General features: G+C 40.4%; 1 long non-coding RNA gene across 1 annotated transcript in view; it reads right to left on the bottom strand.

Annotated features, from left to right (window-relative positions):
- The window catches only part of LOC116579965, a 49776-nt gene that overhangs the window by 20861 nt on the left and 1089 nt on the right, over positions 1-27826 (bottom strand). The window lies entirely within an intron of this gene.

The following is a 27826-nucleotide window of genomic DNA, read 5'->3' as shown; positions in this document are numbered from 1 at the left end:
ATAGAAGTCTTTGGAGAAACTGAATGAACAAGTGAGAATTTCAACACAGAGACAGAAAATATTTTAAAAATACCAAACAGAAATTACAGAGATTAAGGGGCATCTGGGTGGCTCAGTGGGTTAAGCCTCTGCCTTCAGCTCAGGTCAAGATCCCTGGGATCGAGCTCCACGTCGGGCTCTTGCTCAGCAGAGAACCTGCTTCCTCCTCTCTCTCTCTCTCTCTCTCTCTCTGCCTGCTTCTCTGCCTACTTGTGATCTCTGTCTGTCAAATAAATAAATAAATAAAATATTTTAAATATATAAATAAATAAAATCTTTTTAAAAAAAAGAAATTACAGAGATTAAGAATACAATAGCGGAACTGAAAATCTCAATAGCAGAATTTAACAACAAACTACATCAAGAAGAAGAAAGGATGAGCTTTCAAATATTTCACTCCCCCAAAATTGACTTTTTTATGATATTTTATTTTTTCAAAAGTTCATTTATTTAAGTACTCTCTACACCCAACATGGGGCTTGAACTCAGTCCCCTAAGATCAAGAGTCACATGTTCCACCCACTGAGTCAGCTGGGTACCCCTATGATAGTTTAACACAAGTAAATTGTTAGGCTAAAGATATTATTGAAAAAAATTATGGCAAAAATTCCATCCCTTAATTCATTCCATGTTCATTCTAAGAGTTAACAAATCATTGTATTTAACTTTTTCTAAACGTAAGACAAGATGTATTATTTTTTCCATTTTTTAAGATAAAGGCCCAGCAAACTCAAAGACAAGGCAGTGGAGCAAAAGGGAAAAAAATCAGAGGAGCAAAGAGGGGAAAAAAAAAAAAAGGAATGAAAATAAGTAAAGACCAGATGGCTTCTACCAAACATTTAAAGAGGAACTAATACCAATCCATCTCAAACTCTTCCAAAAAAAGAGGAGGAGGAAAGACTTCTAGATGAATTTTATGAGGCTTGCATTATCCTGGCAGCAGAACCAGACAAGGACACTACACAAAAAAGAAAATTATAGGCCAATACTCTTGATGAATATAGACGTAAAAATCCTCAACAAAATATTAGCCAACCAAATTCAATAATACATTAAAACGTATTGTTTAAAAAAAAGTAGGATTCATTCCAGAGGTACAAGGATAGTTCAACATCTGCAGATCAATCAATATGATACATCATATTAACAAAATGAAGACTAAAAATCATATCATCATCTTGGGTACAGGAAAAGCACTTGACAAAATTCAACATTCTTTAATGCTAAAACATAAAAAACTCGGTGTTGAGGGAATGAAACTCAACATAATAAAGGCTATATGATGTAGTTTGTTGTTAAAGGCTATATATGACAAGTCCACAATTAACATCATAGTCAGAGAAGAACAAGAAAATATAAGGCATTCAAATCAGAAAGGAAGAAGCAAAATAGTTTCTATTTGCAGGTGACATAATATTATATATAGAAAACCTTGAAGACCTCACCAAAAAAACCTGTTAGAACTAATAAAGAATCTCAGTAAAGTCACAGGATACAAAATCAATACACAAAAATCAGTAGCATTTCTATCTACCATCAATGAACTATCAGAAATAGAAATTAATAAAATAATTCCATTTATAATTGTATCAGAAATAGTTAAAGTACTTAGGAATATATTTTACCATGGAGATGAAAGATCTATACACTGAAAATTATAAGGCATTACTGAAAGAAATTGAAGAAGACACAAATAAATGAAAAGATGTTCCATGTTCATGCATTGGACAAACTTATGTTGTTAAAATGTCTCAAAGTGATCTATAGATTCAATGCAATACTTGCCAAGATGCAAATCACATTTTTTTTCACACAAATAGAAAAAAAAAAAAACTTAAAACCTGTATGAAACCATGAAAGATCCTGAATAGCCAAACCAATCTTGAGGAAAAGCTCGATTACATAGTTTCTGATTTCAAAATATATTAAAAGCTATAGTAATAAAAATTGTATGGTATTGGCTTACAGAAAGAAACATAGAAAAGTGGAACAGAATAGAAAATCCAGAAATAAACTAACACATATGTTGTCAATTAATTTACAATAAAAAAGCAAAGAATATACAATGGAAAATAATAGTTTCTTCAATCAAGCAAAGAAATGAAACTGGACGTCTGTCTTACAACACACACAAAAATCAACTCTGAATGTATTAGACAGAAAGGTAAGACTTGAAACCTGAAACTCTCAGAAGAAAAACACAGGGGACAGACAGTTCTTTGACATTGATCTTGGCGATGATTTTTTTTTTTAATTTGACACCCAAAGCAAATGCAAAACAAAAGCAAAAATCAACAAATAGAACTACATCAAACTAAAAAGCTTCTGTACAGCAGAGTAAACCATTAACCAAATGAGTAGACAACCTCTGGAATGGTAGAAAATATATGTAAACCACATATCTGATGAGGGATTAGTATCTCAACCAAACAAGGAACTTCTACAAATCAATAACAAAACAATCAAGAAATGGGCAAAGGGACTGCATAGACATTTCTCCAAACAAGACATAGAAATGGCCACAGATATCATGGAAAGGGATTCAAGATCACTAATCCTCGGGAAAATGTAAATCAAAAGCACAATAAGTCATCACCTTATACCTGTTAAAATGTCTATTATCAAAAAGATAAGAGATAACAAATGTTGGCAAGGATGCAGAGAAGAGAGAACCCTTAGTACATTGTTGGGGTTGTAAACTGGTACAGCCTTTATGGAAAACACTACAGAAGTTCCTCAAGAAACTAAAAATAAAACTACTATATGACTCAGGAATCCCAATTCTGGGTGTACAGCCAAAGGAAACAAAATCACTTTCTTGAAGAAATATCTATACTCTCATGTTTATTGTAGTATTGTTTGCACAGCCAAGGTAGAGATACAACTTAAGTGTCCATAAATAAATGAATGTATCAAGGGACTGTGAGATATATGTATTTCATATATAATGAAATGTTATTCAGCATTAAAAAAAAAAAAAGGAAATCCTGCCATTTATGACAACATGGATGAATCTGGAAGGCATTATGCTAAGTGAAATAAACCAGACAGACAAAGACAAATGCAGCATGGTATCACTTAGAAATGGAATCTAAAAAAGAAAAAAAAAAAAAAAAAGAAGAAGCACTTATAGAAATAGTAGAAAAGTAGTTGCAAGGAGCTGGGGTGGGGGAGAATAGGGAGAGGTTGGTAAAAGGGTACAATCTTTCATTTATAAAATAAGTAAGATCTGAAGATCTAAGGTATAATATGGTGACTCCAGTTGATACCGCTGTAGTGGATAATTGAAATTTATTAAGAGTAGAGCTTAAATGTTCTCACCAATACATGAAAGGTAGGTGCATATGTGAGCTGATGGATGTGTTAGCTCAATCAAATCATCACATGGTATATTTTACACTTGAAATATTTTACATTTTGTCAAGAGTACCTTAAAACTTGAAAAAAAGTGAAAAAATATAAAGAAATGGTAAAATGAGCACCTGGATGTTGAGAATTTAAGAAACTTATCTTGAAGAATAGTAGGGAGTTAGATGAACATGAGAAAATCCTACTCCCTTTCCAAGGCTACTTTTGGGTGACATTGAAGCATTCTTCACTGACTCCTGTACACATGTTACTCTGTACAATCACATATCACTAGTCCAAAAACACTTTAACTTTTCTATCAGTTGAAGTTAGGGTCTTTTGCAAACAACACAATCTTCACCAATACATGAAGGCTTAGACATTTGGGTCTCCAAGTCCCATTTTTCCACAAGAGATTCCTATCTTCCATAGTTTGGGGGCCATATCAATTATCTACCATCACAACAATGTTGTGTAATTAAAATCCATGAAATTTCTGTAGCATAATCAGTATGCCTTTACTGAGCAACAAGTCAGTGGGGTTGAATTGATCTGGACTGGGCTCAGCTGATCTTGGGTAGACTCGCTCACAGGTCTGGTAGTGACTACCTGTGACCCATCTAAGAAAGGTCTCAGCTGAGATGAGTGAACTGACTGCTCTATCCCAAGTGTCTGTCATCACCCATCATGAACGCGTATGTTCATGTGGCCACAGTGGAAGGCAAGAGGTAACAAGTCAATCACATACAGTGGGATTCAAGCTTCAGGGTGTATCATGTTTGCTAACATCCCATTGGCCAATGCATGTCACATGGCAGATTCCAGACCCAGAGCAAGAGAGCATGGCAGAGTTACATGGCAAATGGGATGGAAAACTGGGCCCCTTAATGCAACCCATCTACCATGAGGGTTATAACAATGTGTAATTAACAAGGCAGGGAAAGGACCAATAGGTACAGTCCTGTGATCCATTAGACTCCCTTTCCTTAAGCTTTTTACAAGCCTTGAACACCGATAGGAGGAGGGGTTATATTATTTTTTCAAGGGAGCTAGCTAAGCAGCCAGCATTTTCCCAAGGCTGCCCTGCTCTATTCAGAAGAAAGACGCGGGCAATAGGCCATGCTTGGATGCCTCAGACCATCTGCCAACAAAAACAGAAAAAAAATTAATTATGAATGGTGTCTTCCCATGCTAATCATTTATTGTAAAGGATTTCTCCAGCTTGTTTATAATAGCTGTTGCCTAAGGGTGCATGCTGTATAAATTGTCTGATTACAGGATACAGAGTGCTTCTTAATAGGCCTCAGCTGATTAGGAGAAGGGAAAGAAATTAAAGAGGCCATTTCCCTTTAGGTATGCAAATACCTCCCAGAACAAAAGACAAAGATATGATAGACCATGATGAAACACACCCTCTTTTCTTTTTTACCTTAAATTATGTACCAGGCAAGGAGCAAGCTTCATTGCATGTGTCAGCGGAGATGTGAATGGTCTGGTAATTGAAACAATACCAAAGCCAGAAATGCATGTTAGATGTCGAGCTAAACTAGCTCCCTGGGCAGCCTTGCAGCCAAGGGCAGTGTGCTGCTTGGATCTTTGGGTAAGACTGTCACTCCTTACTTTGGGGTGATTTGACTCTGCCTTACACAGCTAAATTTGTTTATACCACATTGGTCTTCTCACTTCTGAAGCCAGAATTTACATACAAACATGTGGCAGGGAGGGTGGTTGGAAAGACAGACTAAATGTGTTCGAAGGACAGTGAAAAATATAGAAGTGCACAGACCCACCATTTCTTCTTCTCACACACACACAGTTTCACAGACATGGACTCTCACACACACACACACAGAGGACTTTCTGTTTCTACAAACATTTTCCTCTTACCATGTTTCTTAGTGCTCTGGAAGGATAGATCCAACATGGTATTTCCTTGTGATTTTACTTTCTTGTGGGATACAGAGATTCACAGGTCTCTCTTCTCAACCAACCTATAAGCACTCAAATGCAGAGGTATAGATGTTGAGAATGGCTCTCAAGAGAGAATTCTAGGTGTTTGGAAGTCAATGCCCCCAGCCCCAGATTTCAGGCTCTTGCAAGCACCAATTATAGTCCTTGATGGATGAAGAAAGACCCCTTGTACTGCCTGCCCGGCTGTAGCATGTCTTGCCTGCTTCATAGTTCAGTAAATACACGTGCATCTTGTTAATGCTTCATTAGAGCTGAATTAGTTTTCTGTTGCTGTATAACAAATTACTCCAAAATGTAGTGTCTTAAGACAGCACCACTTATTATCTCCCAGTGAATTAGGAACCTGGGTCCAGTGTAGCTGAGTCCTTGGTCTTGGGGGTTTCAGAAGGCTGCAATCAAGGTGTCAGGCAGGGCTGAGGTCTCATCCGAAAGCTTGACAAGAGAAGTCTCCACTTCAAGCTCACTCATGTGGTTGTCAGGAGGATTCAGTCCCTGTAGGCTGTTGCCCAAAGTCTTCCCTCATTTCCTTGCCAGATGGCCTGCTCCATCCAGGCAAGCTGACAGAAAGAGCCGGAGGGAATGCCAGGAAGATGGAAGTGACAATTTTTTATAACCTAATCTCAGAAGTGGTATCACATTACATTTGCTGTGTTCTCTGCATTACAAACAAGTCTTCAGATCCAGACCACACCAAGGCAGAGGGAGTTACACAAGATGTGTGGTCATAGGAGGCTACCTACCACAAGACCTGTTTGGCATCATTTATCATAGATAATCCTATCAGGAAACTCCCACCATGTTCTCTCTTGCTGCTGGAATCAACCCCCCATTTTGGCTCAGTCCATCTGCCTTTGTAATTGTGGTTCCATCCACACCATCTCTAAGTGATTCATTTATTTCCTTATCATTTGAATATAATAAAGATGTCACCCTCTCAAAATTTTTTTCAACCCCTATCTAAGCTAGTTACTCATTTCCAATCATTTACCTGTTATCCCATTAAACTGCTTTGCTTTTTCCATAGTCTTCATGAAAAAATAGCTAATTATTCACTCCTTTATAATTGTTACTTCCTGCTTCAGACTCGAAGCACTGAAGGAAAAGAAAGACCTAGTCTGTCTCATTCAGCATTGTATTAGTACCTAGAATGGAGCACATATAGGTGCATTATAAACATTTGATGACTTAATGAATAAATGAATGAGTCCAATGTCATGTGACTCAAGAAAACTCAGCTCCCAAGTTCTCCTGTATTTATCACTACTGCTGTACAATACTGTACAAATATTCTATGAGTTTAAATAGACTTAAAAAAAATCACTACAGGGCGCCTGGGTGGCTCAGTGGGTTAAGCCCCTGCCTTCGGCTCAGGTCATGATCTCAGGGTCCTGGGATCGAGTCCTGCATCGGGCTCTCTGCTCAGCAGGGAGCCTGCTTCCCTCTCTCTCTCTGCCTGCCTCTCCATCTACTTGTGATTTCTCTCTGTCAAATAAATAAATAAAAATCTTAAAAAAAAATCACTACAAAACTGACCATTTAGAAATGTGTTGATCGTGTCTCGTCACAATTGAGAGGAAAATGTTTGTTTTTTAAAAATTACATGAATTTTTAAAATTAGTTCTGATGTTATTTGAAAAGCAAATTATATTTGTTTTGTTTTTTCAAAGAAGTGAATCATGTTATTTATTTATTTATCTATTCATCTATTTATCTAACATTTTTTAGTTAACATACAGTGCAATATTGGTTTCTGGAGTAGAATTCAGTGATTCTTCACTTACCTACAAGAGCCAGTGCTCATCCCAGCAAGTGGCCTCTTTAATACCCATCACCCATTAGCCCAACTCCCACCCCCTTCCCTCCATTAACCCTCAGTTTGTTCTCTGTCATTAAGAATCACTTACAGCTTGTTTCTCTCTCTCCCTTTTTTACTTTCCCCCTTCACAAATGTCCATCTGATTTCTTTCTTAAATTGAATATATGAGTGAAGTCATATAATATTAGTCTTTCTCTTACTGACATATTTCACTTATCATAACGTACTCTAGCTTTATCCACGTCATTGCAAATTGTAAGATTTCATTTTTGATGGCTGAATAATATTCCATCTTAACATATATACCACATCTTCTTTATCCATTCATTAGTCAATATACATTTGGGCTCTCTCCATAGTTTGGTTATTGTAGATACTGCTGCTATAGCATCACAGTGCATGTATCGCCTTGAATCTGTATTTTTGTATCATTTGAGTAAATACCTAGTAGTGCATTTGCTGGATCATAGGGTAGTTCTATTTTCAACTTTTTGAGGAACCCAAACCATTTTCCAGAGTGGCTGTTTACAGTTTGCACTCCCACCAACAGTGCAAGAGGGTTCCCCTTTTTCCACAGCCTCGTCAACACTATTGTTTCCTGTGTTGTTAATTTTAGCCATTCTGACTGGTACAAGGTGGTATCTCATCATGGTTTTTATTTGTATTCCTCTGATGAAGAGTGATGTTGGGCATCTTTCCATGTGTTCATTAGCCATATGGACGTCTTCTTTCGAAAAGTGTCTATTCATGTCTTCTGCCCATGTCTTAGCTGGATTATTTGTTTTTTTCAGTGTTGACTTTGGTGACTTCTTTACAGATTCTGGATACTAACCCTTTTTCAGATCTGTTGTTTGAAAACATCTTCTCCCATTCTGTGGGCTGCCTTTTAGTTTTGTTGATTATTTCCTTCACTATGCAGAAGCTTTTTATATTGATGAAGATCCAGCTGTTCATTTAAAAGCAAATGATATTTGTATATCAGTGTTCACAGTGATATGATTTGTAATAGCCAAAAAAGTGGCAACAATCAAAATGACCATCAACTGATATAGGGATAAATAAAATGTGGTATATCCATAGGACAGAATATCTGCTGGCAACAAAAAGGAATAAAGTACTAAGATATGCCACAATATGATTGAATATGCTAAGTCAGAAAAGCCAGTCACAAAGAACCATATACTACATGATTCCACTTACAAGAAACGTCCAGAATAGGCAAATCTACAGAGTCAGAAAGTACATTAGTGGCTGCCTTGGGCTGGATGGGATGAAGTTTTGGGTAAGGAATGACAACTAAAGCTTTCTTTATAGGGTGATGAAAATGTTTTCAAATTGATTGTGTTGAAGGTTGTACAACTCTGTGAACATACTCAAAGCCATTGAATTGTACATTTTAAATGAGTGATTTGCATGGTATGTGAATTACATCTCAATAAAGCTGTTAAAAACCAACCAACCAAACAAAAATATGACCCTGAACTGACTCAGAGAGTTTGCCAAGCGAGGAATGAAGTAGAGCTATAGATTTTTTCTAAGTCCCATTATTTAACTTTGAGTTTTAAAAAACTAATTAGTCATATACTCTTCCTATGGCAAAAGTCAGTTTTTTATTTCTTATTTATTTATTTATTTCTGCTTCCAGTTGCTTTGGAAGTCATGAAATTATAGCGGAAGATATATTTCATTATCTTTAAAAGCTGCATAAAACTAGTCTTTGTTCTTGGATGATGAACCCTTCCTGCCAATGTGGAAAGGACTAATATCAACACTTGTAGGTGCCCAAAACATATGTGAGCGTCAAGCGTACTTCCAGCTTAAACTAGAACTTGTATCTGTTCCCTCTCTGTATTAATTTAATACACCCACCGCAGACCTGAAGAATCCCTCCAAGGCCTCTTTCTCGATCCCTTGCTGCTAAAACTGACCTTCTTTTCTTGTGTTAGAGTCCTAAGAAGTGCAAGTGGGGAGACAAAGAGGGAAGCCTGGTTGTATCTTTCAAGATGAAGGGATCCCCATGGCAGGCACTGGTGACGCCCCACCTGAGTTTCTGGTCCCACACCATTTCCTGGCACACCTGTCCAATTTTCAAGCACGAGTGCCTTCCTTGTCTCCTGAGAGCTTTCTCTAGCTGCCAGGGCTATTTTCCTGCTTGTGCCACAGGCTATGAGGGGCAGGGGCCACCCAATGTGGGGGCAACCCTCAGCCAATGTCTCCATGAGAGGTAGCCCTGGGGTACAACCAGCACCTTCTCAGTTCCCCAGAGGGTGAAGCTCCAGTTGCCCTCCCAGGTGATCTCCTTCATACCACAACTTCCACTGATGGCTTTTCTTTTCCCTGTCTTACTTCCTGTGATGGTTAACTTTACGTGACAAATTGGCTGGGCCACAGATATTCGGCCATTCATCGTTCTGGAGGTTTCCATGAGAAGTGTGTTTGGATGAGATTTACATTTAAGTCGATGGGCTTTGAGTAAAGCAAATTGCCCTCCATGATGTGGGCAGGTCGCACCCAATGAGAGGAAGGCCTGAATAGAACAGAAGGCCGGCCTCCTCTGAGCAAGAAGGAATCGCCAGCAGACTGCCCTCGGACTGCAGCAGCAACAGCAGCCCTTCTCCCCAGCAGAAGGCCTTCGCATCTTCTGGAGTCTCCCCAAATCTTTCCTGAGTCTAGCCTACGGCGTCCCCCCTCAGACTGTGCACTGGGCAAACTTCCACAACTGTGGGATCTAACTCCTTAAGATAAATCTCTTCCTCTGAATATATGCATATCCTATTGGTTCTGTTTCCCTGGAAGCCTGACTAGTAGACTTCCCCACTGACATTGCTTAGGACAACCTCTAGAACAAAGTACTTGCACTTGAATCCTGGTCTCGGGATTCTATCTCTGGGGTAACCTACCTAAGACCCATCCTGAGCACCTCGCTGAGAAGAGACGTGTGACCGTGGGTAGAAGGCATCTTTTGTGCTAAACGGAGCAGGTTAAGAATTGGACATTTGCTATGTATTGTCACACACGGCTCTGTCCTGTGGACAGTGTATCAACCCATCCTCTTTATAACTACGTGCAGTGGGCACTCCTGCCATTCCCATTTCACATGTGAGAAAAGCAATCCGAAGGTTAATATGGGATTAAACCCCCAAATGGCTGACGCGAGAGTTTGCCTCCTAAGTTGTTCTTCTCTAGTGCCTGACATTTATGTATCAGGTCAAGAAAAAAAAAAAAAAAAATGACTTCCACACGGCAGCCCCACACATTCCTCCTGGAGCCAGTGCTCCAATAGGACAGCAAGGTGTAACCGTCCAGAAGCCTGACTCCACACCCGCATAGGCTCTCCCTACAGTAGGTCCACAGATCTGTGGCTGGGGGCAAAAAATTCCCGTTTCTAAGAAAAGTGTGCCTTTGAAGAAACAAAAAGAGAGGAAGGGAGAGAAAAGAGGTGGTGCGGGGAGGGGGGTGTGGGGTAGGCTGAAAGTACCAGAAAAAAGGACTTCAGGAGTCTTGGAAAGCAAAAGGCTTTTGCAAAGCAACATTTTGATGAGTTAAGTGCAAATGAATTAGGAATAATGAGAAACACATGGGCTAAATTTTCCTTAAAATATACGAGTTTTAAAAATGAAGAGGAAAAAGTGCTTGGGGAAAAATGTGTTTTAAGTTCTAGCCAAACTGAAAGCATTCACAAAATGGATCAAGATATGTGTTGAGCCCGCGGAATGACTCGGTTGGTCCATCCTGGGCGGATGGAGTGATAGAGAGAGAGATGACGAGTGGAGGGACACATGTGGGGCTGGCCTGGGACAGGGCTTTGCAGTGGAGCTCATCTGGGCTCCCTGAGAGCTTCTAATTGGGAATTTAGAGCAATATTGCTTTGCTTTCATTTAGTTCTCTAGAAATGCTTTCATTTCATTTCAACACAAAGTGCTGCCCTCTGAGTATAATCCTAATGCATGAATCGTATAGTTGTTTGAAAAGCGGTTGGCTGAGAATACAAAATATATCTGATGTGTTATGTTTTGGGGTTTATTATTATTATTGTTGTTGTTGTTGTTATTATTTTGGTCCTTCAAAATCTGCATGAGTAAGAAACAAAGAAGATACACAGGGATTCCAGAGGCTGGTGGAACACACAAGCCAGAGGGACTCACTCAACTCAGCGGTTGCCAGCTTCTGGGTGGTAAGAATGACATGTGTCAACAAGGAACGACCACAGAGGCCAAAACTCCCTGTTGCCAGAAGAGCAACAATCCAGCCAGAGGGTTCCCTGGCAGGCAGAGCAGAACGTTCTGTGAAGAACTCACCACGGGCACAAGTTCTCTTCATAAGCCCCAGGGTTCATGGTATGGTATCTTTCTATCTTCTTATCAATTAGAGGCAATGATGCTTTCCATTGGGTTTTATTCGCACTCTCAGAAAAAAGCAGAGTTCCATTTTTGTTTTTGACTAAAATCATTTTCAGGGAAGAGCAAAAAATGGAAATGTCGGGAAATATTTACCCATAGGAAAAAAAAAAAAAAGACTGACAAACTTCCTGTGGTGAATAGGACTTTATGAGGTTCAAAGAATATGGTTTGGGGGCTTTGAGGTCCAACTTCTCTCAGTCCCCTTTAACGTCTAGAATTTTCTTAGAAAATAAAACCCATGATTGTAGCTGAAAAGACAGAGAAGAAAAATGGCTTTGTCCCCACATTCTTTCGGTGTTCAAGATAGTCAAAGAAAATCAATGCAAACATAAGGACGGGGGTGGGGGGTAGGAAATGGGAGAAGGAATTGTTCTGTGAAAAGGAAAAAAAAAGTGGTCTTGTTTGAGGCTTCTTTTGAAAGAAAAGAGCCTCCATTTAGAGGCAACAAACTCATGCTGCTTAACTTTTCTAAGCCTCAATTTTCTCTCCTATAAAATGGGGGCAGGTCTGCAGGGCACTGTAAAGATTAGAAGTGATACAGGTACACAAGTGATACACCTGCACACAGTAGATAATCAGTATCTGCAAGCCACTTGCTATGCTGAGGACTAGATGGGGAACATGAAATTGACATGTAACTGCACAGAAATGTTTCCCTTCTCATCTGCCTGCAAAGCAGGATCAGTGGAGGGAAACCTCAGTCTCATCAGAGCCGTGTGGGCTTCCTGCACAGCGACAGTTCTGTGGAGGTGGAGTGACATTTCTGAAAAGCTTTGATTGACACCTTCAGCCATAAAAATAAAATAAAACAAAGTAACCTCTGTCTTACTAAGAAATACAGAGAGCCCTCCTCTAGATCACCCACCTGCAACACAAAAAAGATCAGGCTTTGCCAGAAATGAAAATCTGTCTCGAGATGCATTTCAGAAGAGCCCCTTGGTCCTTCCTTACAAGAATGGTGTTGCTACAGCTGACCAAGAAGGCACACGCGCCTATGCGGTGCTTCCCCCAGAAAAGCAATGGGGAAAGTCAAGGCCACACATGTCTGGAAATTTGACCGGCCAAGGATGAACTATTTCAGGGAAATTACCGTGTGGATCTTCCATAGCTACATTTTTTTAAGATTGGTTCCTTAGGTCTTTGGAGATGTTAATAATTAATAAAAAGAAGTTCTGTGGGCAAGTGAGAGAAACACTCTGTTAAACATTATGAAACTAGTTTATTTAGTAGTGATCATTCTACGATGTTTTATATACTCTACAAAACCTGGGAATCTTGCAGAGAGGAATGCAGCTCGGAGCTTTTCCCGTATTTACTTGATCTCAGATCTCGTTTGTGGAGGAACGTATCCGCATGCTCCCAGAAATCCACCTTGGAGAAGGTGGAGAGAAGCAACTCATCAGCCAATTGCTTCCCCTTCCAGGTTCAGGAGAGGGAATTTTTTATTTAATTATCTTTTGTTGTTGCTTTGGTTTTACATCTCTGTTTCTCCAACCAGCATTGAGTTATCTAGGCATCTTTCTTTCTTTTAAAGATTTATTTATTTATTTGACAGTCAGAGATTGTAACTAGGAAGAGAGGCAGGTGGCGGGACGGTGGGGGTGTGGGGGAGAAGCAGGTTCCCTGCTGAGCAGAGAACCCCATGTGGGGCTTGATCCCAGGATCCTGGGATCATGACCTGAGCAGAAGGCAGAGGGTTTAACCCACTGAACCACCCAGGTGCCGCTCTAGGCATCTTTCAAAGAAAAAACTATTTTGTTTTTGAAGCCCCATCCAGATGCCCAAAGAAAGCAACTCATGAGTCTGTACTTCTAAAATTTTCCATTGGAGAGTTTGGGGGTGACCAATCTGGCACAGCTGACCAAAGCCTGACACTCAGGGGCCACACCTCAACCTTGTGTTCATGACACCACCTTCCAGCTCCTGTCATCACAGAGTTCCCAGCTGTTGGCATGAGTCTTATCTAAAAGTGGAGCTGGCATAGGATGGCAGCAACCCAAAGGGAATTTTGAAGGCTGCAGAGAAAAGGATATTTTCTTTCCCCTCTCCAGACTCAAGTAAGACCAATCATTGACTTTCCCTAAAACCCATTAATTCTATATTTAGGCAACTAAAAGGAAAGGGGGGGTTGGAAACCAACCACAACCTCACACACGATGGAAAAGATTGTAGATTCCCAGTGGCTATGTTGGCAAAAGGCAGAATGAGTGGCGTTCTGTGGGGTGTTACCATTCTCATATTGGATTTTTCTTTTCTAAAGTAGGTGAGTTAATTTATCTTGGACCCACACTCCTACAGACAGAGTAGAGATCTGGTATCTTCATCACCACTAGAGGTAATACAATCTGGACATGCCAAGTCTCATGGATGCCTGCGAGCACTTTTAAAAGGTTTTGGTTAGCTCCAATTTTATTAGAATGAAAGCTTTTCACAAGTAAGAGGTTTTATGGGAGTTATTTTTAAAGTAATGTGTTTTTATTGGTTTCTAGTAAGATCAGTGAAATCACATGGCATTTTTAAAGAATGTTAAACCAAAAAAAGATGTTCAAACAACTTGCCTGAAACACAAAAGCCACGAAAGTCCAAATAAGATTATTTGAATGCGAGGGCGTTAATGCCAAGATAAAAACACTTCTGGGGAAGCAGAAGAGAGGGGTAAAGGAGGATTCCAAGCCAGGACAAAGATAAACAGAGCTCAGCATCCAAATAGTCATCTCCTGTTGAGATATGAGTAGTTCCTTCTCTCTCTGATTCAGTTGCTCCAATGGATAAAAGGGATCACCATTTGTGGAGTATAAAAATCAAGCTTATTAGAAAAGACAATATGTTCCTAATTCCTTGGGCCTCAAAAGAATAATTCAGATGACGCACAAAAAATCCAGCCAAGCGATGGGAATATCAGCAGACACACAAATCACAGAACATCAGACATACAAATCACGGAAAACCCACGTTGTAATTCTACATTCTCCTTCCCCACTTCTTCTTCTTTGTCTTCCTTCATCTTTATTGCCTGTTTTTATGGGGAATAAAACAATGCATGCTCAGTGCGAACCATTTGGAGAGGTCTATTGCAACCTGTAAAAGATAGACTTTTCCTTCAGGTGAGAAAACAGATTGGGAGAGAGAGAGACAGAGACATGTATTTACTACATACACCTATGCATGGGTTTGCTACTAATTTCTGTCCTATCTCCCTGAAACAAACACATGAGAACACACCCTTGTATTCCCCACATGCACACTATGAGAGTAAGCTTTGTGAAAGAGTGACAAGGTCCGGGTCTTTCTAATACAACACTGTAGACTCAATGTCTAGCACTTACTAGGTGCTCAGTAAATGCACTAATGCTGAAATGAATTCATCTCTCTGTACAGTGCTCTTTTGGTCAAATCATGGATAAGTGAGCAACTAGATAAATCTATCAACATGGTCTAAAACCTGCAAAAGAAAGTCCTCAGAACTTTTCCCTCTAATTATAGAAAACAATTTAGGAACAAATATTTTCCTGTCCCTTGAGCAGAATGACATTAAGGTAACTAACCGAGTCTTCTACAAATAGAATAAGAGTGAGCTTCTAGAGACCTGGGTATACGTTCGATTTGTGCAATTACAATTGTGTGACTATGAACTCCTACCCTTCCCAGACAATGGTACTAATTGTATGTACTCTTATCCCTGAGTTGGTATAATAAGGGTTAAGAGGAACAATAATTTGGGAAAGGAAAAGTTAGAAATGTTAGGATTTCTTTTCTTTCTTTCTTTCTTTCTTTTTTTTTTTTTTTTTTTTTTTTTTTTTGTAAGAGAGAGAGAAGGAGAGCACAAGCAGGGGAAGGGGCAGGCAGAGGGAGAAAAGCAGACTCCCCAGTGAGTGGAGAGTCTGATGTAAAACTGGATCTCAGGACCCCAGGACCATGACCTGAGCCCAATGCAGACGCTTGACTGAGCCACCCAGGCGCCCCAGGATTTCTATCAAACAGAAGAAGCCTTCTTGAGAATGTTATGCTGTCTATTTAGGTCCTAAGAAGTGACATATATAGAAGACGTAAAAGTGCTTTCATAAAGTGTGGGTCCATCTTACCGTGCATTCTGGTTGCTTCCAGAGAGTATTATTATTATTACTTATTTATGTGAAGTGAAAGTTTATTAAGTGAAGGTGAGAATAAGAAGAAAATAACTCTAGAGTGAGAGGGGTCCTGAATACGTTGCCCTTTCTTTATTCAAAGGATCTTAACACCCACTTTTTTGAAGTGAAATCTTCAAAGGGATCATCTCCCCTTATGAGCTCTGAAGAAGGACTCCACCCCTTTTCCTCCAGAAGAGTATTACCTTCAACCTTGAAATATAACTGGTTTTAGTGAGACTCAATTTATCTCTAAGACACAACATTGCTCAGTACTAGGTCACACAACTTGGACACAAACTAAGAAAGGAAAAAAAAAATTGAGTCTCTGGTTAGAAATTCTCAAGTGGATAAAAGATTAAACTGTGTTCAATATATTGACCATATACTATAGAGAGCACACTGCCTGTAGCTTCTCCCATTTCTTTTGGGTAATGGAACCATCCGCCATTTCCCCCCCTCTTACTGGGTTGACTTATAAGTAGTCATTAATGGGGCTCAGTAAATGTGTCTTCTTCTTCACCTCTTCTGTACGTCTTAGGACTGTGCTTCTTGGCCTCCTGGGGTTGAGTGAAGCCTCATGATTAGTTCCCACCAGTAAGCTGTGAGGACAAATGATGTGTGTCTCTTCCAATCTAGAGAAATGATCTGCAAATAAAAGTATCTTCAGAGATCTGTTTTCTCTGCTATGACACCCAGCAATACTTGACGTATCAGCCTACATCCCAGAATATGGAGAAAGGGAACAAAGCTCTGGCTGACCCCAAAGGGACAAGTACAAGACATTAAATTTTATATTGTAAGCCGCTAAAACTATAGAACTGTTTGTGACTGCAGTATAACCTAGCTTGTCAAGACTGAGGCAGATTAGAAAGATAGAAATGTCTGCATCAATTTACCTATTGCCTATTCCCCTGAAAACTTGTGGCTTAAAACAACCATTTAAAAAAAAGATTTATTTCTTTATTGGGGGAGGGGCAGAGAGAGAGAGAGAGAATCCTCAAGCAGACTCCCTGCTGAGCACAAAGCCCCACACCAGGCTTAATCTCATGACCCTGAGATCATCAAGAGCCGAAATCAAGAGCCAGCTGCTTAACCGACCAAGCCACTCAGACACTCTTTGAAACAGCCACTTTTGCCTATGAGTTTGTGGGCCAGCAACCTGGATTGGGTTCTGATTAGTGGTTCTTCTGCTATATTTCACTGGAGTGATTCCTCTTGCTGTACCATCCATGGGTCAGTTGGGTGGGAGCTGATCTGTCTAGGAATCCTCAGCTGGAATGGCCCATCTCTGTTCCCTTTATTCTCACTCTTCAGTAGGTTGGCTGAAGTTCCTTCTTCTAAGCCTCAGGAAGAAAGCAAGAGCAGGAGCTGTGATGCCTCTTGAGTCTAATGAGAATTCCCCTACTCTACTCATCAGAGAGAGTCACTAATTCAGACTCAAGGGGGTAGAAAAATAGATTCTACCTCTTCATTATAGAGTGGAAAAAATCCCATTCAAAGGGGTATGAATACAGGCAAAGGAAGAACTAGGGTTTTTTGTTTGGTTTGGTTGTTTTTTGTTTGTTTGCTTTTTTGTGTGGTTGGTTTTTTTTTACAACCTACCACATCATCTCATGATCAGGGTAGGGGCTCAGAAGCTGTAAGTACTGAAACATTATACTATCAACTTTTTTTTTTCCTCAAGATTTTACTGCAGAAACGTGAACTCAAAGAGTGGGTGATTTCATCATCAGCCCACAGAGCAGTGTCATCACCCAGTCTCCATGATGCTCCTGGATTTCATGTCTCCTCCTTCAACCAGTAGCCACTCCTTGTCCCCAGGTACTTGGGTCATCTCCTCTGATACAATGTGTACAGTGTTTGAGGAAACCCCAGCAGTCTCAGGAATATGACCTGGAAAAATAAAATAAGAGCCAAGGAACCCCTAATTTTACTTCAGTAGATGGTAAATTCCTGCAATGGCTCCCAAAACAGGGTGACAACTGAGATCTAAAGACAATAAAGGCCAGAGGGGTCATTTGGATATGATGCTAGACAACTTGATGAAAGTTCTGATGCATAATCATAGCATTAGCTTCTGAACACTTAATATTACTACTGCTTATAGCAGGTAAATGCCAAAAGAAGAAAGTGTTTTCCTAAAAATGACATTAGATCTTGACCAAAATGTGAGAAGTTTGAATTAACGGAGGAGGGAAGGTTGGAAGTCTATGTTGGCTTGTTGCTGGTACAATTTTAGCAGATTTGAAATAAAATCTACTGTAAAGGATAATTACCAGAAAGAAAAAATATGAAGTGTTAAGGAATCAGTGGGGCTCTCCTGTCCCCCATCTGAGATTCACCTACTCTTCTACTTTTACCATTTCTCCTCATCTTCCCTGGATCCTTGGACCTGCAGCATCTTCTTCTGTGCATGGCTCTCAGACCTGATGTCCCAGAGCCTGCCTTCTGCTGCTGCCATAGACAAGGCAATGGATAAGGGGGCACATGAGGACAGGAAGTTCTCCCTCAGCCACATCACTCCTGAAGAGACTGAAAGGCTGTTACTCTCAGATGGAATGTGAGGGAATTTCCCCAGGGCAATTGGATGGCTCCAGCTCCGTGAGTTTCCAGAATTTGAAAGGGCAGACAGCTTCTGGGCTCGTTGTGAAGGTGGTAGGAAAATTGTTACTACAATTTTCGGCCCTAGAGTAACTCTCAACAGGTCTGCTCTCTGCTGCTTGCCAAGTTCTTTTTGCTCTACACTGACATACTGTTTTCTGGTAACTGGGGTGACTCTTGAGGGAAAGAAATGAGTCCACCTCTACCAGGAAGCCATCCTGAGCTAGCCAAGGAGGCTACAGGGGGTCACCCACCTGAATTCATGCCCTAAAGCTGATCTCACACTTAGCCTGCCCTAGTGTTAGCCACTCCATTTTCTTTTAGATACAGTTAGACCAGAGGGGTTGAGCTGAGACTGGATTCCTGAAATCTTGACAGTTGAGAACAAAGCATATAATGCTATTTTTAAGCTGCCAGTAGATTTCTAGTTTGAAGAGGTCAGGGGTGGGGAATTGCCTGGTGGCTCAGTTGGTTAAGCCTCCAACTCTTGATTTTGGCTCAGGGCATGATCTCAGGGGCATGAGATCAAGCCCCATCAGTCTCCATGCTCAGTGCAGAATCTGCTTAAGATTCTCTCCCTCTCCCTCTGCCCCTCTATCCCCATCCCCCGACCCTCCCCCAACATGCTCTTTCTCTCAAAAACAAACAAAAAACAACCTACAAAACAAAAAACCCCCACAAAAACCCAAAGTAGTAGAAGGATCACATACTTTTCTCTTCCTTTTCTCACTGAATAATAATAAAATAATGCTAATAAACTCAAAGAGGGCTGAGAACAGAAGGAAATCCATCAGTAGAACAAAGGATCCGAGGAGTTTCTGGAATAGGAAAAGTGAATGGGAAACTAACAGCATAAATCATGGCAGTGAAGCTGCAGTCTAGAACACCCATGGAGGGCATCTACAAAGATGGTGGGCATTCCTATTCACAGAGCTCTAGAAGCACTGGAGGTGATATGCCTGTGGGTAGGCAGAGCAGAAATGTTACAAGGGGGTAGAAATCAAGGTGATTTTTTAAAAAAGATTTTATGTATTTATTTGACAGACAGAGATCACAAGTAGCCAGAGAGGCAGGCAGAGAGAGAGGAGGAAGCAGGCTCCCTGTTGAGCAGAGAGCCCGATGCAGGGCTCAATCCCAGGACCCCAGGATCAAGACCTGAGCCGAAGGCAGAAAGCTTTATCCCACTGAGCCACCCAGGCGCCCCCAAGGTGATGATTTGAAGTCCTTCCAGGCTTCCCTTTCCCATTCTCTATTCTTCTCATACTAAGTAAATGATGGTTTACACCCAAGGCCTGGATTAGGGCTCCTGATATGACTGTTAGTGCCTATTTCAACAAGAGGAAGGGCACAGCCTACTAGCTGGTCTGTCCTCCTAGTCTCCCATCCCATGTGTCAAGGGTCAAGTCACCTTGCTGTACCACTCAAGGAACATGGTGCTGGGGAAGCACTCTACAACTGAAATGGAAACCCATTGCCACCTGCTGTATACATCACCCAAGTCCATGATTTACTACTCATATGAATGATCAGGAACAACTAATGATCAGGAAAAGGTGGAGAACCCATTGAGGGTTATTTCCAACCCCAAATAAACACATAAACAAAAAATCATCCTGGAGAAAACAGAAACATGGGAATATAGGAAGGATATCAAAATAAAATTGAGAAAGACTTAAGGTAGTAAGACATCTATTAAAAAAGAACAGGCCACTCAGAAAATAAAGCAATCAGGGCATAAGAAAAAGTGCTTTGAAAAGAAACATTTGATAATCTTATAGGTCTTTTGCTTCCCTACTCAGCACCCATCTCTCCCTTACCTCCCTTACCCCTTCCCGAAAGAACGCCCATTTTGTTGAGGCGTCCACTCATCCCAGGGAGCCCATGTGACTCATTTTGTTGTTGTTGTTGTTGTTGTTAGAAGAAAAGGTGTAGGGCAAAGAGTATGGATGTATGGTCTGAGGATGATTCCCCAAAGATGCCAACTTCCTTATCCTTGGAGCCTGTGAATCTTACATGGTAAAGGGGCTTTGTAGATGGGATTAAGTTAAGGATCTTGAGATGGAGAGATCATCTTGAATTATTTGGATTAGCCTAAAATAATCACAAGTCCTTACAGGAGGCAGGCAGGAGGGTCAGGATAGCAGGAAGAGATGTGACAATGGAAGGAAGATGTTGGGAGTTATAAGCAGAGGGGACTATAAGCCAAGGAATACAGGTGGTTTCTGGGAGCTGAGAAAGGCAAGAAAACGGAGTCTTCCCTGAAACTTGAAAGAGAAATACAGCCCTGCTAATATCTTGAGTTTAAGAGTTCCAGTCTCCAGAACTATAAGAAAATAAATTTGTGTTGTTTTAAGTCATTAAGTTTGTGGTTATTTGTTATAGCAGCAGTAGAAAATTAATATAGGGGGGTTTATGGACATTTAATGGGCAGATACCATGGATGATAAATGTTCTGAAATGCATGAATAGTCGCTTACAATGAAGAATTATGTTGACTAGATGACAACTGTGCCCTAAGTGAGAAACACTGGAAGCTACTCAGATCTATCTCTTCCCCTTTGTTGGGTCAGAAATGGACATGGGACAAAATTCAGTCCAGAGAAATGTAAAGAGAGTTTGTCTAGATTTTTAGAGATCTTTAGAGGTCTCCTTCTCTGGAAAGACATTAACAAAAAGGCACACATATCTGGTTCCTCTACATGGAAGCCATATAGTGAACCTGCTTTAGGATAAAGCTAGTACTGGTGATAACAGAACAAAGATGAAAGGAACTTAGATCCTTCAGGATCTAAGGAACATGAACATGCACTTCATGATGTGCACGTTGGAATAAGCACATCAACCAATCCTTCATCCTGTCCCACCTCTTAGAGTTCTTCAAATAAAAATAATACAAAATATTTGCTGATTGCTTAAGCTATTTGAATTTGATTTTCTGTTGCAGAAAATATAATCTAAGTAGCAAAATTGCAAAGATGTCAACGGAAGCATTGAAAATTGAGGCTACAGACAACTCCCCAAAAGAAAAAGATACAAAATGAGTGAAAACTTTATACATTTAAGTTAGCAACACAGAAGTTCCAAGGCATGTGAAAACAGACATGAATGGATCTTGGAAGCATTATGCTAATTGAAAGAGGCACAAAAGATCCATATTTGATTCTATTTCTATGAAATGTCCAGAGTAGGCAAATTTATAGAGCTATAAATTAGTCTAGTGATTGCCTAGGGTTAGAGGTGTGGGTAGGGTAATAAGAGAGGATGGGGAGTGACAGCTAGTGGGTACATGTTTTGTTTTGTTGAGATGATGAGAATCTTCTAAAATTGTGGTGAGGTTTGTGCAACTCTGTGAATATATTTTTTAAAAAGAGCCATTGAATTGTATTATTTGAATTATATCTCAATTAAGCTGTTAAAAATAATTTTTAAATTACAGAAGAAAATGTTTTACACCTGAAAGTTCATTTTGAACAGAAACCAAATACGAAGCAGAAACCAAAAACAAAATTCAGGGGCGTCTGGGTGGCTCAGTGGGTTAAAGCCTCTGCATTCAGCTCAGGTCCTGATCTTAGGGTACTGGGATCGAGCCCTGCAACAGGCTGTCTTCTCAGCGGAGAGCCTGCTTCCCCCTCTCAATCCCTGACTGCCTCTTTGCCTACTTGTGATCTCTGTCTGTAAATAAATAAATAAGATCTTAAAAAAAAAAAATCTACAGAGAGCAAGAACAAATCATCGATAAAGTATGAGACTCAGAACCACATTTAACTTGTGACAAACAATACAGGATCCTGGAAGAAAATAGACAAATGATCTAAACATAATAAAAAGAAATTACTTTGAGCCTAGAATTTTATATTCAACTAAACTATAAAAATTATGACTGTGTGTGGGAAGGGTTGGGGATAAAGACATTTTTTTCAGACATGAAAGGATTCAAAGATTTTCTCCCACATAACTTTTCCCAAAAGGTACTTGACCATATAATATAGGAAATAGAAACAGAAGAAAGAAAATACACAGATTCAATCACCCGGGGGTCTGAAGGAAGACTGAAAAGAGGAAAAACTCCTGGATACGTTTTGTGAAGCAGATTTAAGAAACCATATATCCAAATATGAATTAGAAGTCAAGGTTGTAAGCTTTCAAGATGAAAGTAGGCTCATTCTTAAGATAGTGTGATGAAGTAGCTGGATGGTCTTAATCAGGGCATAAAAATATTATTTTAGTCAATGAGAAAAAAAAAACAGAAAGAAAATATAAGAAAAAGTCTTGGTGAAAATAAAAGCAAACTAAAAGGTGGCATAAAGCAGAGTATCATGAGAGGTGTGTTATGTTCCTATGCTGCTCTAACAAATGACAAGACTTACTGGCTTAAGATAATAAAACTTACCCTCCTACAGTTCTGGAGATCAGAAGTCCAAACCACTCTTAATGTGCTAGTCAGAGAATCATCAGAGTTGGTTTCTAATAGAAAATCTAGGGGAGACTCCCTTTCCCTGCCTTTCCAGCTCCTGGAGGTTCCTGCATTCCTTGGTTCATGGCCCCTTCCAGTATCTTCAAAACCATCAGTGTAGCATGTGCAAATCTCTCCCTGACTTTCTGACCTCTGCTTTGGAAGAGAACCCAGATTTGACATCCCCAAATATGCCACTTTGGCATAAAAATTATTTCATGCTGAAGGCACTGAATTCCTGAAGTCCCTTATCTGCCTAAAAGAAGAGCCTCCCCAAAGAACTCAAGGGTCATAAATCCCCTCCCCCTCCCCAGGAGCAATTCTACTCTTCTCCTCTTGGAGAGAAGTTGGCACCCACACCCAGATAGACATCTCACCAACTCTCCCTTCACCCATCTCTTCTCCTAAGGGACTGCTTATCCTTCCAAAAAGCCTTCTGCCTTTCCTAAGTGGCCTTTCTCCCCTCCTTTCCCCCTACTCGGTTTGGTATTTAAAGTTTTTTGTTTTGTTTTGTTTTTAAATTTATTTGACACAGAGAAAGAGCACAAGTAGGCAGAGAGGCAGGCAGAGAGAGAGGGGGGGAAGCAGGCTCTCTGCTGAGCAGACCCCAGGACCCTGAGATCATGACCTGAGCCAAAGGCAGAGGCTTAACCCACTGAGCCACCCAGGCGCCCCTTGGTTTGGTATTTAGACCCCCAAATTCTAATCAGAATTAGAGGTTAGAGTTACTTATTTCCAGGTGTTCTCAAGCGTGAGCACGATGCACATGAGAATAAACGTCTGCTCGTTTTTCTCCTGTTAATTTGTCTTTCGTTAGTTCAACATACAGATCCCCAGTTGGAGCATTGAGGAGGATAGAGGGAACCAGAATCCTTTCCTCCCCAGATTTCCATAATCACACTTCCTTTTCTGATGCTGACACTTCTCTCTCCATCTTAAAAGGACCCTTGTGATTACATTGGGTCCACCCAGATAACTGATAACCCTGACTGCCTCTTTGCCTACTTGTGATCTCTGTCTGATTTGTTCTTGCTCTCTGTCAGAATAATCTCCTCATCTCAAAATGGGCTCTTTTCCCCTTATATAGTGACATATTCACAGATTAGGGCCAAAGGATGTGGACACCTCTAGGGGGTCTCTACCATAATAGGGTGAGACATGAAGAAGTCTCATGGGTGGGGATAGAGACATGCTCCTAAGACCTGCACCACCACAGTTAATTAGGTTTCAACCTGAGAGAAAAAAAATATTGATTATTGATTATAGTTATAGCACATGAGTGTTATAAACCTTGACAATGTAAAAATAATGGTATGATAGAAGGGAAAGAAAGTGGAAGGGGTATGTAAGAAGTGTTCATTTCCTTCCAATTACATGGGAAGAGATGAGATACAATATGATGTTATCAGATTAAGAAAGCCAACTATGTTATGTAGCAGTTATAAAACCTCCTAGCAGAAAAAATTTAAATAATATAACAACACTGAGGGGAGAACATGAGAAGAATGAGTCCAGACCCTCATCTTTCTTATCAGGAAGTTGATAGACATTGACAGACTGAGGAATATAATTGTGAGTATCTTGTGTGGGCATTTCAAATCCACTCAGAAAACTAAAAGCAAGCAAGTTATGTTTACCTCTGTGGGGTGGGGATAGGAATTAGGAGAACAGGGGAAAGGGATGCTTTGCTTTCCATTTCAGACCCAAGTATATGGGAAATACCCTTGGAAATGAAGGAGATGGCTTCCACAGCTGTTGAGAGTGCTGGCTACAGAGTCCCCAGCTATCAGCCCTCTTCGGAACATGCCTCCCCCTTGCCTGAGTTCCACCCTCCTACAGAAGCAGCCTTCATAAAATGGTTGGTCATTTGCAGCAAGAGAATGTCCTGGCTTCTTCAGTCCCACGCAGGACAATGCTTAATGACCATCCCATATTTAGGACTTCCTGTGGGATCATGGGACCATCGACACAGCACAGCCACCACCTCCCTGCCCCAATTCCTTTCCTTCACAAGTATTGATCCCAAGAATCTTCCATCATGAACTTCCTACCTGCAGATTTCCATCTCTGAGTCTGCTTCCTGGGGCACCCAACCTGGGATGTAATGCTTTCTACTAATTTTTTTGGCCTATGTCTAAATTACTTTTTATAAATGTCAGCACAGAGCTCTCAGCATACTCTTGTTTTTTTTCTCTTAGAAATGAAGGTCCATTTAACATTGGACAGAAGATGGAATTTTTATTATGAGAAAAATGCTTTGAGATCATTTGCCTATGTGGAATTACACCAACTCCCCACATCTATAATGGAGAGATTTAAAACAATGAAGAGCTAAAATTTTTTTGCTTTGTAATAAAAAATATTTTATTTAAAATATTTAATTAAAAAAAAATTATTTAAAAAGAAAAAAGGTGGTCTTTCAACTTCTCAGCATACTTGGCTATAGTATCTTTCAACTGTAGGGCTTGTAAATAGGCTGGGAACTCAACTGGGAACATGAAAGTCAACATTTTTTTCTTAAAGAAACAATAGCTGTGTTGCTATTCTCTTGCCAAATACATGAACATATAGAAATTATTCTCAGAAGTACCTAATGCTGTGGGAAACTCTGTGGTCTTGGTAATCACATCCAGTGGTTTCTCCTAACACTAAAATCAAATCTAAAATTCAAATCAAGATTTACCAGGCTCTACAAGAGCCTCCACTTCCACCTCAATTCATGTCACTCTCACTCTATTCATTCCTCTGGAGCCATGTTACCTGTTTGCCAACCTTAAAACTTATTAACCCTGTATCTGCCTCAGGACCTTTGCACAAGCAGTTTCCTCTGCTTAAAATGTCTGAGTCACTCCTCCTTTGGCTCTTTGTTCTATCTTGTCATTCAAGTTGGCTCAAACACCATCTCAACATAGAGACTTGCCCTCTCCATCCAGTATAAAGCAATGCCCTCTTTCTTCTCTATTATAATCAGTCTTATTTCTCCAGAGCACTCACCAACAAAAGGAGCTGTCATATATATTCATTTATTTGCTTATTATCTACTCTCCTTGTACCCCTAGAAGGTAACCTTCTCAGAACAGGACCTTTCCTCATCTTGGCCTTGATGTCTTGGCTGTATGTAGGATAATTCTTGGCCCTAGTAGGGTCAGGCTTAATAGATAATTATTGAATAAGCAAACTGTATAATATTACCCAAATTTAGTATGTTACAAATGTCACCCCAAATTAGTGGGAAAGTACATTTTTAAAGAAATCAGGAAAGAGATTCACAATTCCCAAACAACTCTAAGTGTTGACAACTTAACTCGGTGAACTTATGTTGAGACACAGAATTCACTGGCAACCCTGGGCATTAAAAATTATGATTCTTTCTCCCAGCGAAAATGAAAACAAAACCAACCAACCAAACAAACAACAAAACCCCAAGCTTGTGTATACACAATTTTAAAAATTCTTCTCCTCTCCCCCTCAAAGTTGAGAAGTCCTATTTCAAAGACCATGTGGAAAAACATTTGTAAATGCACATGGTTAGCAGGTAAGCGAGTGTTGGTGGTTTAACTGAATGCCATTTCCCCCCTTTGGCGGTCTATTTATTGAAGGCCTGGCTAATTGGGTGTTCGCTCATGGAGCAGGGAGAGCAGGGCTGGGCTGGCAGGGGACTGAAGGGGTCGTCCCCCCTAACCCCGGTCAGGCATGATGCTCTTCTCAACAAGCAGGCTCAACGATCTTATCAACTGGCCCACAGCCTCAGTTAACCTGTCTGAAGAGATAGTAGCTCCTTCTCAAGTAATTTGTCTTCAAGCTCATTAGTCTCTTGTATTTAACTATAAATTCATTAAGGCAGGTTCACCTAAGAATCTCGAGGACAGAGTTAGTGTGACACTTTAGTGTTTATAAAGCAGGTACCGAAGAACAGGCATTGGGCTCAGAACTTCACATTCATAAACTACTGTAATTGTCTAACACTTCGTATTTGCCACAATCCTGAGACAGGTGTCCTACCATTAATTTATTCTTTTACCTTCTTCACTAGAAACTAGATTCCATGAGACCATCAGTTACAAGTGAATGCAGTAAATCTAGTTGAGTAAGTGAATGAATGAATGAACGCCTATGTCATACCAGGAGCAATTCTACAAATGGCAAAACAGAAGATAACAAGATAAGAAAGGCCTTGCTCTCTTAAGATAGACAAATGGGGAACAAAGAAAGACCATAATTATTTTATTTCAGATCATGATAAGTGCTCTAAAGAAAAAAAAAACAGTATAGCTGATTAGTGAACTCAAGAGTGACTTGTGGAAGAAGGATGCTATTTTTAAATGGGTAGTCAGAAAAAAATAAATAAATAAAATAGTAGAGAAGGGGAGCCCTCTCTGAGGAGGTGACATTTAAGCAGCATTGAAGGGCAACATGAATTCAGAAATGGTAAGCTTCTGGGCAAGAGGACTCCAGAAGGAGAGAACAGCAAGTGCAAAGGCCCTGAGGTTGGAGTTTGGCTTGGTCAAGGAGCAGAACAAAGGCCATTGTTTCTAGGGCTAATGGGTGCCAGCAAGAGTTCAGATGAGAAGTTTGGGGACACGGGCTGGGGCCAGGCCATCTGGTATCTGACTATCACTTCAGGTGTTTTTGGAAGTCACAGAATGGTTTTTGATAGGGGACTGGACTAACATCTTTAAAAGATTACCCTGGCTTTAGTCTGGAAAATAGACTCTAGGGAACAGAGAGGCAGCAGGGAATGGACAAATGGCCCAGGACTGGATGCGCGGCTAACGGAGCAGAATCCTGTCTGTGAGAGCTGGGAGACCTAAGGTCTAATCCCAGCCTCACTCCAAGCACTTGGCAGGATGGATAAGTCTCCCTCCACCTGGGTCTCTGTTTCCTCAAGAGGATCCATGGGGTTCCCCTTCAGGAACCGTCCGACTATGACATTCTGTCAACATCTGCCTCTTAGCCTTGTTCTTGTCAGTTGGGCCCAGAGACGGATCTAAGGAGAGCAGATGGTCCCTTCGGGTCTGAGCAGCCCTGACACAGCCCACCTCACATGCACATGACAGAGCTCAGACCACGA

This window comes from Mustela erminea, chromosome 19 (genome assembly GCF_009829155.1).
Source record: "Mustela erminea isolate mMusErm1 chromosome 19, mMusErm1.Pri, whole genome shotgun sequence".
Taxonomy (NCBI): domain Eukaryota; kingdom Metazoa; phylum Chordata; class Mammalia; order Carnivora; family Mustelidae; genus Mustela; species Mustela erminea.
This window is presented reverse-complemented; position numbering and strand designations above follow the sequence as displayed.